At 38.1% G+C, this 17945-nt stretch overlaps 1 long non-coding RNA gene across 1 annotated transcript in view; it reads right to left on the bottom strand.

Annotated features, from left to right (window-relative positions):
* Positions 1–11870: 11870 nt before the first annotated feature.
* The window catches only part of LOC120324806, a 58747-nt gene continuing 52672 nt past the window's right edge, over positions 11871–17945 (bottom strand). The window contains exon 3 of the long non-coding RNA XR_005566414.1: positions 11871–11990. This is a non-coding gene — a long non-coding RNA (uncharacterized LOC120324806). The remainder of the gene's footprint in view (positions 11991–17945) is intronic.

The following is a 17945-nucleotide window of genomic DNA, read 5'->3' as shown; positions in this document are numbered from 1 at the left end:
GTGGTTGTCTAGTCACTATGCCAGCATCTTTACATTCCGAATGTGGACCTTAAAGGCCTAAACTTGTACCAAAGCTATGACACTTCTCACCCTTGCAAGCTGTGAGTTCCTGCTGTTGGCAAAGATGCCAATCTCATTGTAAACGTTTATTTATTTGAAGGGAATGAGTTGCATGATCTGAGATTTACTGTAAATGCAACAATATTTGACTTTCATTTCAAATAAATAAATAAATATGGATTTAGTTAATTTAGAGTGCTACACGCTATTTGCTGTTGAGTTTGGTCATCTTAGGAACAGCCCATGACATTACAATGAAGGGTATGTCAGTGTGTCTAACATAAAACTTGTTGTTTAGTGTTCAGTACTCAACCAGAAAACCTCACTCTGCAGTGAAATGTAGTGTATAAAGTGTTTGCCCTGTACATTTCCACTGATGTTTCATGTTTGGCTGTAGGTTTTTAACATGTAAAGCCCTGAAAATAAAAAATGTAACAATGGTGAGTGACAATTTTTATCATTTAGGAATATCTTATGGTCTGAAAGTCAACTGTGATAAACCCTATAGAAATACAGAGGAAACAGATGGTTTTCAATTAAATTCTCAGACCTTTTCACATGATAATGAACTTTTTTATAATCACCTTTTCTGTATTGGCTGATTACTAGGACAGGGCACATAAGTGACATATTCTAAATTTACTGGTAAATCTGTTACAGAAGGAAAGGAGAACAAAGGACATTTTTTTCTTTTGAGAACTTAAAAAAATATATATAAGAGGTTTTTTTTGTTCTCTATGAATTTCTACATGTTTGAAACTAGGTATAACAATTTGGGTTGACAATATCAGTTACTTTTTCCATAAGAAGGAAATAAGTCTATGATCTGAGCCAAGGTCAATGTGTAAAGGAAACGAACCTACTGTTCATCAAGAAGCTAAGGTTTTGTGGTATTTAATCATGCTTTTCAATGCTAAGTGGGAATTCTAGAATCTTGAAGAATCAGTGTTTAGAGAGAAGTGAGGCATGACTGCTTTTGTCTATGTTACTGAATTAGGGATTTGTAAATAAGCTTTGATATGTGATTATAAAGATTAATTTGTATTTCTTTCTATGTTTTTTTGAGCTATGTAATGTCTCTAGGGGTAACAATTTCCACACAGAAATATTTTGAGAGTGAAATTTACTACTGTATAAATTTCTTTCATAATAAGTAAAGTTGGAAATTTTAACTTCAAATTTCTTGGTCTCTCAATGAAAATGAAGAATTCTTGTATTAATTTTCCTTAGATATATTACGTGGGGAGTTTTCTATATCTAAAAATAGATCTGAGATAGACACTGTAATTTTAAACTAGTAAAATAGACGCCAGTTTTTTATATCTGGGCATTAAACCTTCGCAAAACATGTTTTAGTAGAAAACATAAAATGTTTCCTGATAAATTTCACAGAGGATTTTGCAATACTTCTATGTAACTCACATTTTAGTCACCAAGATCTCATTTGATTTTATCTTCAGCTCAGTATTCATAAAATGAAGGGTAAATCTTCTTCTTTCAGCACTATATAGTGTTCTCTCTTGCTTTCAGAGATTATCTTCATCTAATGTAATCCCTCTACATATCTTTTAGCAAAATATCTGCCTTAGTTGCTTTGATAAGCGACGTGTTTTAAAGAGAATCACAAGCATTTGTTAAAGCCATAAGTATCTTTAAGAGGAAATTAGAAGAATCAGAAAGATGTTCTTCAAATAAATGTAAGTATAAAAGAGTGTAGATTAAAGATTGATAATTCATTTCCTTAAAAAATCAAGGTGATAAATAAAGTATAAACTTATACTCGACCATAAAAAATAAATGGCACATTAGAGACTTTCTTGCCCTCTGTGGCTCCCAATAACTGACTAATTGTTCCTTTTGTCACCCACTACACTGAGTTTTCTGAAGTTTATGGAGAAACTCCCAAGTCTGAGGTAGAGTAGCTTTAGACTGGCAAAAGGAACACTTATTTATTGTAATTCCCTATTTCAATGACAGATTCTGCTTTTCTGTCAGAGCTTTCCTCTCTTCAAACGAGTTTCCAGTCACTCTGTAAGTTTTCCCCAGTGTTTTGCAGTTTCCAGAATAAATATGTATCTTTTCAGCATAATGAATGTCACAGCATGACTTTTCAGCCAGGATTTCACGGGGGAAATTAGAAGTGAGATCACTGAAAGGAGAGATGTGCACCACCTATGGACTTAAAATTTACAATTTATTTATTAAGTAGGAGTATTGTAGTGGGTAGATAGAAATTTCAGTCTAGAGCTTTACACCTCTATTCTGTGACATTTGCTGACTTCATGGTCACCCCAGTCCAGCCCAGTGCCTCACCTTCCCCTCCAGCTCCCACTAGAGCCATGGCCCCTGGTGACTGGGTGCTTGCTCTGACCTTCCAGCATCTTGGGGTTGTATGAGTGAATTCTCTGTGGACTCACAATTCTGCATGCTTCCGTGTGTGTATGGTCCCCAAGAGATGGACAGATACAGTGAAGGTCTCACTTGCATGTTGCTTTTGTGTAGTCTTTACTCCATGACAAAGGCAATAAATTCTTTTCAGGTTGGATAATCCCCATCTGCTGTTCTGAGGTACGATTCATCAGTTGTTACAATAGTAAAATAGACATGATGCATTGCAAGCAGGCTGCTTCCTTCCCACCCACCACAGCCCATTCCCCACGCTCCCTCCCCATAGGATCATCTTCGCTTTCCAAGGCTGAGAAGTTATCCTGTTGCAGTTGCTAAAATTTTTTGCTTTGCAAGGGCCAGTGTCTTACCTTCAATTGTGAGAGAGAAACCTTCCCTTTAGGAACTCCAGCAGAAGTATGATAATGAGACAGCAGCCTGCCAGACTAAACAGGCACATTTCTTACTGTTTTCCTGAATCCCTCAGATTCTGGAATAAGCCACATTCATTGCAGGAATTGGTATATGGGGTACCCCAGCTTCCCTTTTTCTTTCAAAACTGATTTCAAGTAACAGTCTTCTGAGGCAGCTTGCAATTCCACAAAGCTCTAAAATTATATATATCTAAGCTCTTTCTTTACTTCATGGAAAGTACCTGCTGCCCTCTAACTCAATATAAAGGGAGAGGATTAACACTTTGTAATTGCTTTTAATTGCTTTTTGGTTGCTTCTTTTACTGGTCTTACTGGCAAGATAATTTCAATGCTTTGCTAAAACAGTGTGTGTGTATTTTCCCCTGACAGTAAAAACACGATGAACCACAGACTGTTATTCAGTTGTCATGCAGACACAGTGCTTTCTGCAGCACATTGATTTGGTGGGGAGGCTGTCAGAAACATGCCAGCTTGTATGCTATATTCACATAAGCAATGGCATTGGTACAGAAAGAACAAACTGGCTGGGCACAAGTCACATAGATACACTCAGGTGTTCATGGTTCCAGCTCTGCATAGCATTAGTGTCTTTCGTCTGGGGATTACTATACCTAGTTTTTGCTCATTTTTTGTCTGAAAAACATATGATGACATTGGCTTTATTACCATTACTCTAGCACTAACACAACCTATAATCCAGATACAATGAATTCCAGGTAGCATTAAGTAAATGGAAGCTATAAATCCTTCCTTGAGTTCACATTTTCATCGCACATATATGGTAGCTCTGCTGGTTCTGTACAATCACATTGTTGTGAAAAGTCTCTTGTGTGTCACTGAGACGTCAGTGTGTCTGCAAAGCACACAAAACTGTCCTCAGTGAATAGTGTGCAAATGGTATTTCATACTTGGTTCACATAAAGAAAATTAACTGAAACCTAGGTAATATTTGACAAAAGATTGTGCACACACATGCACAAACATATATGACAGCTTGTCGTAGTTTGAACTCCCCAAAAATCCAATTTCCAAATCTTCCACAATTTGTCTCAATGTGAGAGAAGTTTTCAGACATAACACAACTAATAGCATGGGGAAATTATATTAAAATTTATTACTAACACAATACTATAATACATATATATACAACAATTTTAACTATTTCTCCTATGGTAAAGCAATATATATACATAGGTCATTCCTCTTTCCCTCTATAAATGTCCAGAAGGAAAGAAGAAAAAGTATTTTCCACTTTCAGGGCAACACAGTCTCTCCTTTATCTTCAAGGCAGCAGTTTCGATTTGTCGTAGCTGGAAAATATCTCTCTCTCTCTCTTTTCATTACAATGCAGGAGTTTTTCTCTCACTCCTTTCAGCCCTTCGGCTCCAAATGAAGGTCTCTCTCTCCCATGGACTGCAAAAGCAGGGACAAAGCTTGCTTCACCACAGTCATATCACAAAGTACAAGGCATTCCATGAAAGTCCCTCTCCTCAGGGGGTCAAGTTCCCCCAAGTCAGAATGGTTTAGGGGCTCTCAGTTCAGTTCTTGCCCCAAGCGTTCTAACAGAGCTCCTTCGCTCCTTCTCAGTTACAAACGTGGCAGGGGAGGGCCACTTCCCCCGCACTCCTTGGTCTGATCGTCCTGGTCCAGCTCACAGGACGTCTCCGAGCTCTCAGCTCCTCTCTCTCTCTCTAGCTGCTCCTGCATTTTGGAACTCCCTTCAAATGGAAGCCCACCCCTCCTCCCGAGGAGGGTCTAAATGTTTTGGGGATTTAATTTCAGTCTTACCCCAAAACAGTCTCTGCTGAGCTTTCTATGCTCTGTTGCCGGCTCTCCCTCTCTGCAGGACATCTCTGCATCTCTCAGCCTGGCTCCATGCCATCTTGCTGCTCACCAGTTATCTTCTTGGCTTTCAGCCACAGCTCTCTATTCAGTGCTGCCTATGCTGCTGTTTTAGCATCTTCTGCTGCCTACTCACGGTGGAGAAACTCCCCCAGCCTTTGGTCATGGCACCCAGTTCAGTTTTAACACTACACCAGGTCTCTCGTAGTCCCAGTTGGGGGCACTGGGGCCTGGCCCCTCAGCTCTAACATGTGGTGTCTCAAGCCATGGCTGCCTCTCCTTCCAGCTATGTAATTCCAGGTCTCCTTTTCCAGTCTGTGTAATGTGTTAATTTTTCAGGGGCAGCCTGATTGGCTCAACACCACTCCCTGGGGTTAACTACTTTCCAGCTCCAGAGGGGAAGCTTTTTCAAACTAAGACACAGCTTATACTATGAACTGTTTAGTCTAAATGCTTAAGCGAGCAATTATGTAAGTACATCATGTACGTGAAGGAAGATTTTCTATAATGCTACTTGCAGTAACTTGCATCTGCATCCCAAGTGTCTCCAGAGGTAAGGCCTCTAAATGCTTCTGCAATCAGCATTGATTTGGGAGACTCTATAGAGTTTTTTCCCTCCTTTAGAAACACTGATCCTAATCCAAACATTGGTTTTTCCTACTATTTCTGGTGTGTCAAATGTGAACAAAGAGAAATCTTTGTGCAATCACTAGTGACACTGTCCATTTGAAAAACTCCATCCTGAATCCTAGTAGTTCTGTCATAATTAATATTCACCCTCACTACCAAAATTCATATTAAAGTCTCACCCTTTACTAAGTCAGCCTTACACACCATGGCCTTGACAGAACAATGCACTTTTACTAGCGTTTTTCACAAAATTATCGCGTATTCCTCTTGATTCACCAAAATGACAGAAAGGAACCCTTTCTTCTTGCTATAGCTCTCTGTTGTGGTTTGATGCCAGCCAGCAACCAAGTACCACACCGCCACTCGCTCACTCCCCCAACAGTGGGATAAGGAAGAACATCAGAAGGGTAAAAGGTAGAAAACTTGTGGGTTAGATAAGAACAGTTTAATAGGGAAAGAAAAAGCTGCACATACAAGCAAAGGAAAACAAGGAATTAATTCACTGCTTCCCATGGGCAGGTAGGTGTTCAGTAATCCTCAGGAAATCTGGGCTCCTTCATGCGTAATGGTGATTTGGGAAGTCAAATGCCATCACTTTGAAGGTCCCCCACTTTCTCCTTCTTCCCACCACTTCATATGCCCAGCATGATGTCATATTATATAGAATATTCCTTTGGTCAGTTTGGGGCCACCTGTCCCAGCTGTGTCTCCTCCAACTTCCCATGCACCCCCAGTCTCCTCACCACTGTGGCAGTACAAAAATCAGAAAAAACTTTGGCTCTTTATAAGCCCTGCTCAGCAGTAACTAAAATATCTCTATACTCTAAACACTGTTTTCAGCACAAACCCAAAACATATCACCATTCTAGCCACTCTGAAGAAAATTAACCCCAGCCAAAATCAATACACTGTCAGATGCAACTTCTCGGAGTCACCAGTCTCCTGTATGCCTCTTCACTCCAAGTCACAGCAGGATGCCATTCAGCCCTTGTTACCACCAATCTGGTTCACCTTAAATGTTCTTTCTTGCAAATGCTTATAACAAACATTTATTAATTTGCCTAAATATTTGTATTGAAAATGCTCCCTTTTTTGTTTCAAGTGTCTTCTTTAATGGCAATTCTTTCAGCAGCCTACACAGTACAGCCAGGGGCTCAGTGAGGAAGAGACAATGACTATTTCTTAATTCCTGTTCCTGCCACCCCATGTTTCTTCATCATTTGGATATCAGTGGCTTGGATTTGGATGGTTTTTTGCTGTTTTGTTTTTTTGGGGTTTTTTTAATAGCTGTCTGTTTCTTTCCAAATGCAAAAATCTCCACAGGGACTTATAAGAGCTGGGATAGTTCATTACCCATGCTACACGTTTGCTCTACTTTTCTCCTTTTGATTTTTCTCTATTGTTCAAGCACCAAGCACAGAAGACTATTTGGGTACATTATTCAACTATTATAAAGTATACCACAGGAAAATTATCTGGTCTCTAAAGAGAATGAAAACATGTGTCATGGAAAATGTGTAATATTTTTTTCTTCTTCTTACCATTTTTGACTTTGTCTAGCATTCTTTGACCTTTGGTAGCAGAGAAAAAGTTAGATAAAAATACTTCCATTAAGTAATATTATATCACTTAAGTTACAAAAGGAATGAAGCAATCACAGCTTTCAATGATGCATTAGAGTGGATTACTGTAATACCTGGAGGGTCAAGATAAACTTTAAATACCTTATCCCTTCCATCTCAGGAGCAAGCCTGAGGCATTATCTCTTACTCAGAAAACTTGACCTAAATTAGTGACAGAAAGAGACAGGCAAAAACTCCAGTAATCATGGGTAATTGGCAGAACAATTCTTCAGCCTTTTGACTGAAGAGATACAAAATAGCATAATCATGGAATTGAAGCTAAACCACTAGAAAATATTTCTCATTATGTGAGTATCAAGCATTTATCTCTAACGTTGTCAAAAACTCAGCTTCTTCTGGACTACTCCTCAGATAATTAAAGGGCATAATCTGAATTCTCCAGGCACTTTTTTTGGCCAAAGTACAAATTTCTCCATTTGCAATTGAATCCGAAAGAAATTCCATCTGGGGTACATGCAAAGTCTCATCTTTGCCTAGTGGCATCTCCATTTCTGTTTTCAGGCTGTGTACAAGATAAAAATGCAGCTCCTTTGCTTCAATAGTAGAATTTTATGCTTTGATGTTTCAGATTTGCTGACTCAGATCTTAGTTTCTCGTTTAGAGGCTTTTAGGCACCAGATCAGTAATTATTGGGTCAGAACTACCTTGTGAGGAGTGTGTGGGTGTGTGGAGTGGGAAGGGATGGGTCAAACACCAGGGAGGTGGGGTGGTGCCATATCCCTCATGGCAGCCCCTGGAGCCCACGTGGGAAGCCCTGGAGTAGCTGTCAGTCACAAACAGCCCAGGAAAACTATACCACACCACTTGTCCTGGAGCCCCTAAGCCAGCTCAGATTGGCAGGGACAGTGATAACACTGCCCCTCACCCTGGCCTGGAACCTCAGAGTGGCCAGGGGGTCAGAGGCCTCACCTGGAGGGTTTGGCCATAGGGACCAGAGCAGATAAAACCACAGACGTGTGTTTGCTTCATGTTGCAGCCCTGCCATTGAACTTGAGAGCTGGTCTTCTATAAAGTTGTCTTATCTGTCTCTCCCTCTTTCTCCTCCTCTCTTCTTGCTCCCTCTGCTTCTCTTTCTTTACTCCTTTCTTGATGCTTAGGGTGGCTTAGAGCTGGAGGGATTGGATCTTGACTTAAGAGTTGTGAATTTATTGGATCTTGACTTAAGGGTTGTGGACTGATTGGATTTTGACATAAGGGTTGTGGGTTAATAGTATATGCTGAGTCAGTATTGTGGTGGAACATTTTTGTCTAGCCTGTGTGATGTCCCTTTGACCAAGTTCCCTTATTTACTCTCCTAAATTAATAAAGAAATGTCTTGGGAACAAGTCCGTGGCTTATTCTCTTGATGCTATCTTGAGATATTAAAGAACTCTAGATATATAAAATAAAACTCCTAGCCAAGTCTGTGAGCTGGCAGCTTCCGGGACTGGAGTCTTACACAGGGTTGTGATTTATATGAAAGCCTGTGCTCTGATAGACTCTGGACATGTTAATTTATGTCGCCAAAGCGTTTTGGAAATCCTCTTTGTAATACCAGAAGGTTCATCATGGTGCACACATACACACACGTGTTGGGACACAGACCTGGAGGCACAGTTGTATGTTAAAGGGTTAACCTGTGAAACTGAAAGTCAGACTTTGCAATATATAATGTTACTATTTGAAACTTTTGCAAAAGCTTTTTGTAGCAGTTGGCAGGGAGAAGAGTTCAAGGTCTCCACCACATTCAAATCTCAATCAACTCTTGTTTTTTAAAAGCATCTGAATGTCAGTCTCTGTATTAATTACCTATTTTCGACAGACAAGATTTTACTACGTATTTGTATATTTAAAAATGAAGTGGTCAAAGTTTATATGACAATTTTAGGGGGCATGTATCATGACCCTTATAATGAAGAATTTTTGCCATGGAATTAAGGAGAGAATTTTTAAAACATTTTTATTTTACATGTGAGTCTTTTGGATAATTCATTTAGTTGTGTCCTAAAGAAAACCCAATAGTGAAAAGGAACTCAGTAAAGCTGAGTTAGTATTAAGTAGTTTGTAAAATTACTGGTAACTGGTTACATCTTAAACAAAGACACATTATTTAGGTACATGCAATTCAGAGTCTCCCTTAAAGCTCCAATATTCCTAGGGATGAAAAATATTGACTTCTTTTCTTCAAGACAACTCTGTACAATATTTACTGGTTGATTTAAGATGGCAATTGACTACAGCAAAATAAAATTAATAGAAAAACTTTCATGAAATGTTTCTGATAGTGGAACTTTCTGTGCTATAGGTAACTGCATTCTCAAGCATTTTAGAAGGAAATCTACAGCTCCCTTGTCCAAATAATTTCTAATTTTGCTTTCATCGAATAGTGTTTTTAAGAGTGGGAAAAAAAAAAAAGAAAAAACAAAACTGATCTCTCAGCAAGGTGAGATTCCAGTACCATTGAGATCAATGGCAAAAGTCTCACTGATATCACAGGAATCATGCCCTGTCTGGTGGTGATTTTTCTGTAGTATACAATGAATTGTTAGAGAATAAATACCCTCTCAGTGCATTAGAGAGGTCCTTTAAAAGGCAGAAAATAATTTTGCCTTTGTTTTCTTTCAACTTCTACACTTCATTCCTGTTTCCTTCTTAGGGAAAATATAACCAGTGCTCCTGGTGATGCAATGCTTTGTAGACAAGGTGAATATTCAGGCGAATATTCAGCTTGAAGTTCCACAGAACAGGTTCAGCTTCCTCTGCTAATTTCAGAAAAATCTCTTATTTGTCATTTGGAATAGGCCACTAGAAGACTTAATTCACTTCATATTTAATTAACTTTTTTATTATTATTATTATTAGTTGGAATTTTAATAAGGCTTCCAGAAAGCCATGAAGAACTAGGCATTTTCCAAAGCAAATTTTGAGAGGATTTTTGCCTGAGAGAATTCCTTGCTGCTTCTTGCACAGGAGATGGAATGGCTGAGTTACTGTGTAGTTCTTCATGAAGATGAAATATCTTCACCTTTCAAAAGCAAATTCCTCCCTAATATTTTCCTCACTGTCTACACCCAAACAGAGACCAAAAAATTGAGAAGGTGATATTACATGTCTTTATAACACTCCTAAGACCTATTCTCAGGTACCACCTGCAGTCACAAGTAATTTTTTTTTAAAAAGTCTCCTTAAAAATCCAAATACTAGACTGAATCCTGGTAAAGTTAAGGAACTCAATCTTTTTATCTGTTCAGAAGACTAAACCATGGTGACATACCTGCAGAAAGATCTTCAATCCATTGAAAAATGCAAAATAAAAATTCCTGGTCAAGTATTACAGATGAACAATTTTAATTAAAAAACCAAATCACTAAGTTGTATCATTGCAGCAATGTGAACCCAGCAAATATTTGTCTTTGTGTTTAGCCTTTTCCTCTAGTTAGAAGATTAATTAAGTTATAAATTGAAGGAAAGAATAAGTAGATGATAACTATTATTTGGTTATATAAAAGCCCATGCTAGATAATCTAATGATCCACTCTGGATTAAAAGAAAAAACAATCCATACATAATGTTAGCATTCATTAGCATGAAAAAAAATGTCTAGGTACTGCATATTAATGGACTAGTGATAACATTCACATGGATATAAGTTCCTTCAGAATATACAAGTAGCCAACTTGAACAGCATGACAAATAAAAAAACAAACAAACAAGAAAAACCCTGCATGTTTATCACAATCAGGATTAGATTTCCATATGTAGTTCTTCTTTTGTTTCTGCAAAGTTAAATTAAAGGTTAAGGTAAGTTTCTTTTTTAGTAAAATAAGTAAATTCTCAATTTCTGAAAGTAGCCAAGTTCTAGTTATCAACCTATGTCACTTCCTGATTTATTGAAATGGTCAACAAACTAAATATATTTTGCTCAATATGTTCAATTTTTATTCCTTTTTTTCCCTTTAATTATTTTAGGTTATTAAAAATGGTAGCATTAGAAAAATCTTATTTTCTTGTCACAGCTCTTCATGTCTGCTTTTTGTTAGATTAATGTCATTTACTTAGTTTTTTTTCTAGTGAGCAGTTGTAGGGGTAACTAAAACTCATAGTCAGAAGAGCTGTATTTACATTTCCAAATATTTGGGGAAGCTTTACCTGGAAGGGTAACAGAGCTTCTCTGTCGTGGCTGGGCTTCTAATGTGGGTGGATATATCACACACCCATATTCTGAGCAAAACCTGCCAATAAGTAGTCAGCTTATATCTGTCAGTCTTAGCACTTTCTTCCTTGTGTGCAGATCTTGTGCAGAGAAGGGCTGTTGAATCACTCCAACGTGCTGAGAACAAATAATCAGCATTTATTTTATTCTCTCTGCTCTTCCAGTTATCCTTAAGTCTGTAGCTTTTCTTCAAGACAGACTTTTCTTATGTACCAATAAATAAACATATCAAGTGGTTATCTCCTGCATTACGACTGGACAGAGACTGATTTTATTCAAGTGAAATTGAATCATGTGAACTGTGCTGAGGCATTTTAGTCCCTTTTGTTCACGGTCTGTGAAGCTACTGGTGATCTGAAAAACTGGCACTTACAGACTGGATGAATACCTTGAGATGCCATTTCTTCAGAAAATGAAACAAAATATGTGACAGGAAAGCACGTAAGATTCTGACAAATGAAAGAAAGGATGAAAAAGCTGAAATAGAAGAAAAAACCTCATGACAAAGGATCATCCTGAAAAAAAAAGAAAGAAAAACTAAAACAAAATAAAAATTAAAAAAAAAAACCACAACCCAACTATTAGAAAACTATCTGAAATGACTGATGATTATGAGCAGGAGCAGACAGATATACACCCTCAAGGAGTTCAGCTGTCAAGGGAGCACCCTCGAAACGTCCACATCATGGGCTAGGCTGTGTCTCATTCATGCTGTGCCAGTACCTTCATGTCCCACAGGAGCACAGCAGCACAGAGGGTGAGGGAAGGCTGGGGAGTAATCTGCAGAAACTCTCAGGAGAGTAACTGAAATGACAAAAAAGATACCACTTAGGAGGTACAACCAAGGGAGGGCTCACCCCACAGCAGAACCCAAGCCTCTGCTGCAGCTTTGCAGCATGCTTTATGAACACACAGGCAAGGCCCTAAGTTAATTTAAGGTGCTTGAAATGTTTCTACATATTGGACCAACACAGCGCAACATGTACAGTAAACAACCCTCCACCACAGTGAGGAGGCAGGTGGTTAAATCAGGGCTTCATGTCACATGCAGGTTGCTGAAAGGTCCAGCACACCCCGTGTCTTGTCTCCGCTCCCTCCTCACGGTGGCTAGCTTGCCCATGACCAACTCATAGCACAAAAAGTAACTTCAGACCTTTGTGTTTCAGCTCAGGGTTCTCTGTAAACCTCTTTTGTATCACTTTGTTGGTCACAGTGCTGGATTTTGTCCTTGCTCTTTCAGCTCCAATACGTCTTCTGAAAATCTGAAGAGTTTCATCACTGGAGCACTTAATCACATTAGCATATGACAATGAGCACACTTACAATTTGTGGAAACCGATAAAGCTCTTTGGGCTCCTCTGCCTGGGATTTGACCTTGCATGTTTCTGAATCTCCTTCTGAGTACTGAGGGTTTTTATAGCGCAGAGCCCAGGGAAGCACCAACTTTGAAGTCTTCTGAGTACCTCAGTCACACTTCAGCTGTAAATAATTGCCTTCCCATCAGTATTTATGTTTGTCTGGAGTTTTAGTCACAGAGGTCATATTTTGCAGTCAGCAAGCAAACACTACTTGTCTTACACTAATTGTCTTATCTCTCTGGTTGGCAGAATCCCCCACAGGGCCTCTAGCAGACAGTCAGGTAGGGAACAGGGATGAAGGAATAAAGGGTATAAATAATATGTCTTGGAGAACAGGGTCATTGTAGAAAAGCCTTACATTAAAAAGGGTGTTTAATTGCATACAGTGCTTATGTAGGTCCTTTCATCCCATATAAATTTGGACAGTGCATGTGTACCAAGCTAGAATTCCCTATAAATATACGCAAAACCACCTCGTTGTTTTTCTAAAGACATCTTCAGTTTATTTACCAGAATCTTGAAGATGGTGGACTTATAATAAGCAGAAAGTACTGCTGGCCACTTCAGTATATTTCATTTTTTTTATTATTTCTGTCAGGTATTTTTTGCAAACTGTCATCTATTGCATTATGCCTGGGCTTGTAATGTTTGAATGTTCAGATGCTATTAATGTTTTCTCAGATCCTGGATTCCTCAAGTACCTAGTAAATTACAAATAACTAACATTATTGAGGAGTCATGTGACATGCACTATCCGAATTAGCTTTCAAAACTGAAGAAACAATTAATTTGTACTTCCTTTAAGTTTTTTTACTGCCTTTAGAGTGCTTTACAGATGCAAACTTACAATGAATGCTGTGACATGCACTACTTAATACCAGGGCCTAGTTTTTTCTGTGCATGTTCAATTTTAAGCTGTTTTCATACCGCTTTCAAAGTCAGAATCTGATCAAGAGCACATTTTTATTTCTGCAAAGTTCATTTCTTTTGGCAGCTAGAGAATGTAATTTCCTTTAAAAATGGTTGAGAAGTCCCCTCCCCTCTTCCCCTGTCTCCTACACATTCAAAACATTCCAATTTTTTTTCCACAATTCTCTCTATAGAAAATATTATATTGGTACTCTTTGGCAGTGGTGTAGTCAACATACTGATTTAAACAGAGACAGTAAAGTAAAAGTACGTGGGAAGTTGGACTTATTGATTTTTTTTCTCTTTAAATGAGACATTTTATGAGTCAAATGATTTTATTGAAAGTCCATATTATCTAGCTTAAGTAGCAGAGGAATTCTTGTTGGTACCAAAACACAAAATTAAATGTAATTTTTTATATTCCTTCCAAGCTGTAAATGTTGTTTTGTGTTTGTTATCAAGGTAAGACTCTTTTCCTCTAGTAGCCATTCCATGCTCTTTTAATCCTAGAATCTTAAGGGGAGTTTCACTTTTGGCTGCTATTAATACTATCTGTTTTCCAGAACCAGATGGGATCTCTCCAGAGGGAGTTTAAATCCAAACTGCTGTGGATACTGCAGGAGCTGCCAAACCTCACAACCTCCAGGACCTGTGTGCCTGTGTGTTTGTTGACAATTTGCATGTAATTTGTTATTTCTTTTACACTTTTACCACATTTTTGGTCCTTAGACAAATAACAATGAACCAGCTGCTCTCAGATGGCTTATAGCTCTATATAAATAACTAAAAAAGGCAGACACTAGTGAAAGAAAAGGATTAAGGTTATTCAGCTCTCTTACATTTTTACCAGTATTACACCATTTGTCATGATCCTGAAAAAAATGAGTGTGCATTTCAAAGTCTTTTAAAGAAACAAGCAATAAAAACAGACTACAAAAGGGGCAGAACAGTTTGATTTTTAAACTGGTACTAAATCTCTTGTGTCAGGTCAGCTCAATAGTAAGATCCCTATGGATATTGTGTCACAGTGTCTGATAAGACCTGCATTTTTGTTTGGTTATGTTATTCACTGTGAGCCACACTCTCTTGCTTCCCATTTTGCATTATGTGGCTTGTCCAGGGGAGATTTTGCAGACTCCAGAGAAGGCACAGTTCATACAGGAGATTTGGGTCCTGCAAAGCATCAGCACATCAGATTACCTGACAACAGCTTTCATGAAGACAGTATAGCATCACAGCAAAACACGGCTTAGTGCTGAACCACTTCAGAATTTTGGGTAAGGAGGATTTGTTTTTTCAAGCAACTCACAATTAAGTAATTAAATAGTTCATCAATGTTTTCCTGTTGTAAAAATACGTATTCCTGATAAAACAAAATTTTTTGAACACACAGTAGGAAATTCAGGTATGAGGTAAAGAAATTACAAGGTAGGACAGAAAATAAGCAACACATTATGCTTTTGGTGAGAGAGAAGATATGCTCTTTGGTAAGTGTGACAGACTCTTACTTGCAAGTCAAGATAGCACTAAGTTTACAAAATCTTCTGGGATTGCCCTCACAGTTTAAACCTCCTGGCTGTTCAGTTGGATGGATGTGTCATTAAAACTATCAACCATTTCAAACCCTCTAGCAGTCTCCTGCACACCTTCTGAATTGTGAGCAGAGGAAGAGGACAGGTAAACACGCCTCATTTTCATTTGGATACCAGACATATTCATAGCAGGCAACATCTGCCTCCCAGATTGACTTGCTGGTAGGGACACAGCAGATGTGGGGTTTGATTTCTGGAGGGGTTCTTTCCCATGTAAGCAGAGCACAATTTTCTTTGTATGCATTTATTCTTACACATTCTGTGCTTTGTGTGTCCTTTTTTGTGGTGGTGCAACCTGCCTGTTTCAGGCAAAAAGGGTCTGATTGAAGAAGCAGGAATTTACACAGCTGTCCCACCACAGCAGAGACCTGCAGAGGTAGATGTGGCAACGGGAACATGCAGAGGGAAGGTGTGTACATTCAGGAAAACCCACTGATTTCTTTAGTTACTCTCCCATGTAACTTGGGTAGTAAACTTAAAACCAGTGGACGAGTGGCAGATCTAAGAGAATCAAATTGTCACTGGCTGAATTCATGTTGCAGGGTAGTTGAAATGAAAGAAAAAGTATAACAATTTCCTAGAGTATTAGGCAATGAACAATTAGATATCCAGTTCAGGTCTCCATCTAATTCTAGTTGATGGCTGTACTGGCCAGCGGAAATGCATTATTTTTAAGGTATAATTTATTGTGATATACAACCCTTAAATCAGATGTTAGTGGTAGATGAACTTTGTGACAGTTTTTATTTTATTTCTCTATCATGCTACATTTTTCTTGTTGTACAGACAGTGTTTTGATTTAAACAACATTTTTTTACATTTAAAATCCTTAGGTAAACGAACTAAGATTAAGCAGAATACAGAGAGTTGTCACCACTCAGTTCCTTGCTCTCTGAAACAGCGCAAACAAGTCTGGCAGATATTACCAGTGTCTTTGCACCTTTTTCACAGACCCTGCATTCAAACAACAACAAACACAAATTGCAACACACATCCAAAACTGAGCTAGGATGAAGAAGGTCCACAAGAGGAGAGCGGTTAGAAAAAGTAGTGAAAATGCAATCACACTTTTTCAAGTTTCAAAACAGAATATGGCTCACAGCTACTCCTCTTCATGGGAATCTCGATATTGAACATCTAATTATCTTAAAGTGTACATATGGCAGTGTGGTATGCAATGCTCAATTTTCTGATTATCCCAAAATGGCATTGTAAATTAAAAAAAATTAAACTGAATGGTTCGTTTAATAACAAGACTGGTACCCAGATGAGTTCTTTAATGAACTACATTATTTCTGTGTTCAAGTTCAATTTCACAAAGTGTTTTTTAAAATAAGTCTCACAGTGAGACTGATTTGGATTGTATACACATGCATCCAGCGAGTAAAAGGAATCTCAAAAAATTCTGTGAACTAAAAGATGGCAGAACAGGCTTTCCATGCTTATTTTCTTTCATGATCTTTGCTATTCACTCATCTGTCCCCCTATTTTCAATAAGTGACCATAAACATAAAAAATAGAGATTTTCTGATGTTTCTTTTTAGTTAAAAAAAAAATTAAAATTTCTGCTAATTCTTTCAGGTTTTGTGAAGTATTCACAGTAGTGTTACTGTGCTGCAGTATCAGCAGCCAGTCAAATGTGAATTTTAGGATTTGCTAAAATATGTCCTATGCATCCATACTTTGGGGTTTGTTTCTTCCAGATATAACTGCAGTTCTTTGCAATTATATTTTCTTTCTTCCTTCTTCTAGGTTTCTTTTATTGTAACCTAGAAATGAGTTGTCTTTGACAGGAAAGTAACTCCAAAGGTTATTTCTTCCAAGCCTTTTGGGTTTTTTTTTCTTGGTCCTTTGACTAAATACAGGAAAATGAGTAGTTTTTATTTTGAACCAGCAAAATTATGACGAGGTGCTTTTATTTCCACCTCTGTATGCTTACTGAAAAAAAAATAAAGTTAGATATTTCTGATGGGAACCATAAAATACAAGATTGATTTCATTGAAAGTCCACTGAGAGTTGTGCTGAACAAGAGGCTCACAGATGAAGAGGGGAGGAACCTTTATCATGCAGGCTCAGAGCTCATGCTGGTAGGAGCTCACTGGCTCCGAGGAGGAAAGGAGTGCATGTAATGACCTTCTGAAGCGGGACCTTGCATGATATTTTGCTAACATTTCTCTGTAAGAGAAGAAGCCACTTAGTGTGACTATTTACTGCTCAATGTTATGTAAAGGAGAGGCTGTTCCTAAAACAAAACTTTTTCTCTATGGAATTGTAGTTTGACAGTGAAATAAATGGCTTCTTATTAAGTGGTGCTCAAACAGCTTAGTTTCTGAGGCCTGAACAGAATTTCTGAGACTAGAAATGCTTTGCAATTTTACCCTCTTTTTCTTTATGCTGTAATCTCAGATGTCAGGTATGGACATGAAGAGATGTATTTTATTCGCACCGATTCTCAGAATAGTGTAATTCACAGAATGCACAGCCTGAGAAGTAGACTCTGAAATGAAAGAAGGCTTCTCATGTCATGATGAAATAAGATGAGGACATGGTCGTGTAATTTCTCTTCTGCACAGATAAGTTAGTTTCAGAGCCAATAAGTGACAAAGCTCCAGTTTCGCTGATTTTCCCCATAACCCCTCAGAGAATCATAGAAATGAAAGCAGAACAGTCAGTCCCTGACATTTAGATAGATGGACTAGAGAACCAAAAGCAAGATAACTGGCATTATTTGCAGGACTAGAATATTTTGCAGCAGTGATCTGAAATGTTATATAGCAGCAAATGTGCAGCCATGTTCAAGCATCTTACTACAAATTATTATAGCAATTAGGAAAAGCATCCAAAGTAATAAAGACTTATTTGGTTGAGTAGTGAGTTCCAGTTCCCACCCTTTCTCCCA

The sequence above is a fragment of the Pipra filicauda genome, unplaced genomic scaffold, assembly GCF_003945595.2.
Source record: "Pipra filicauda isolate LSUMZ 115617 unplaced genomic scaffold, ASM394559v2 scaffold710_size265825_pilon, whole genome shotgun sequence".
Lineage (NCBI taxonomy): Eukaryota > Metazoa > Chordata > Aves > Passeriformes > Pipridae > Pipra > Pipra filicauda.
This window is presented reverse-complemented; position numbering and strand designations above follow the sequence as displayed.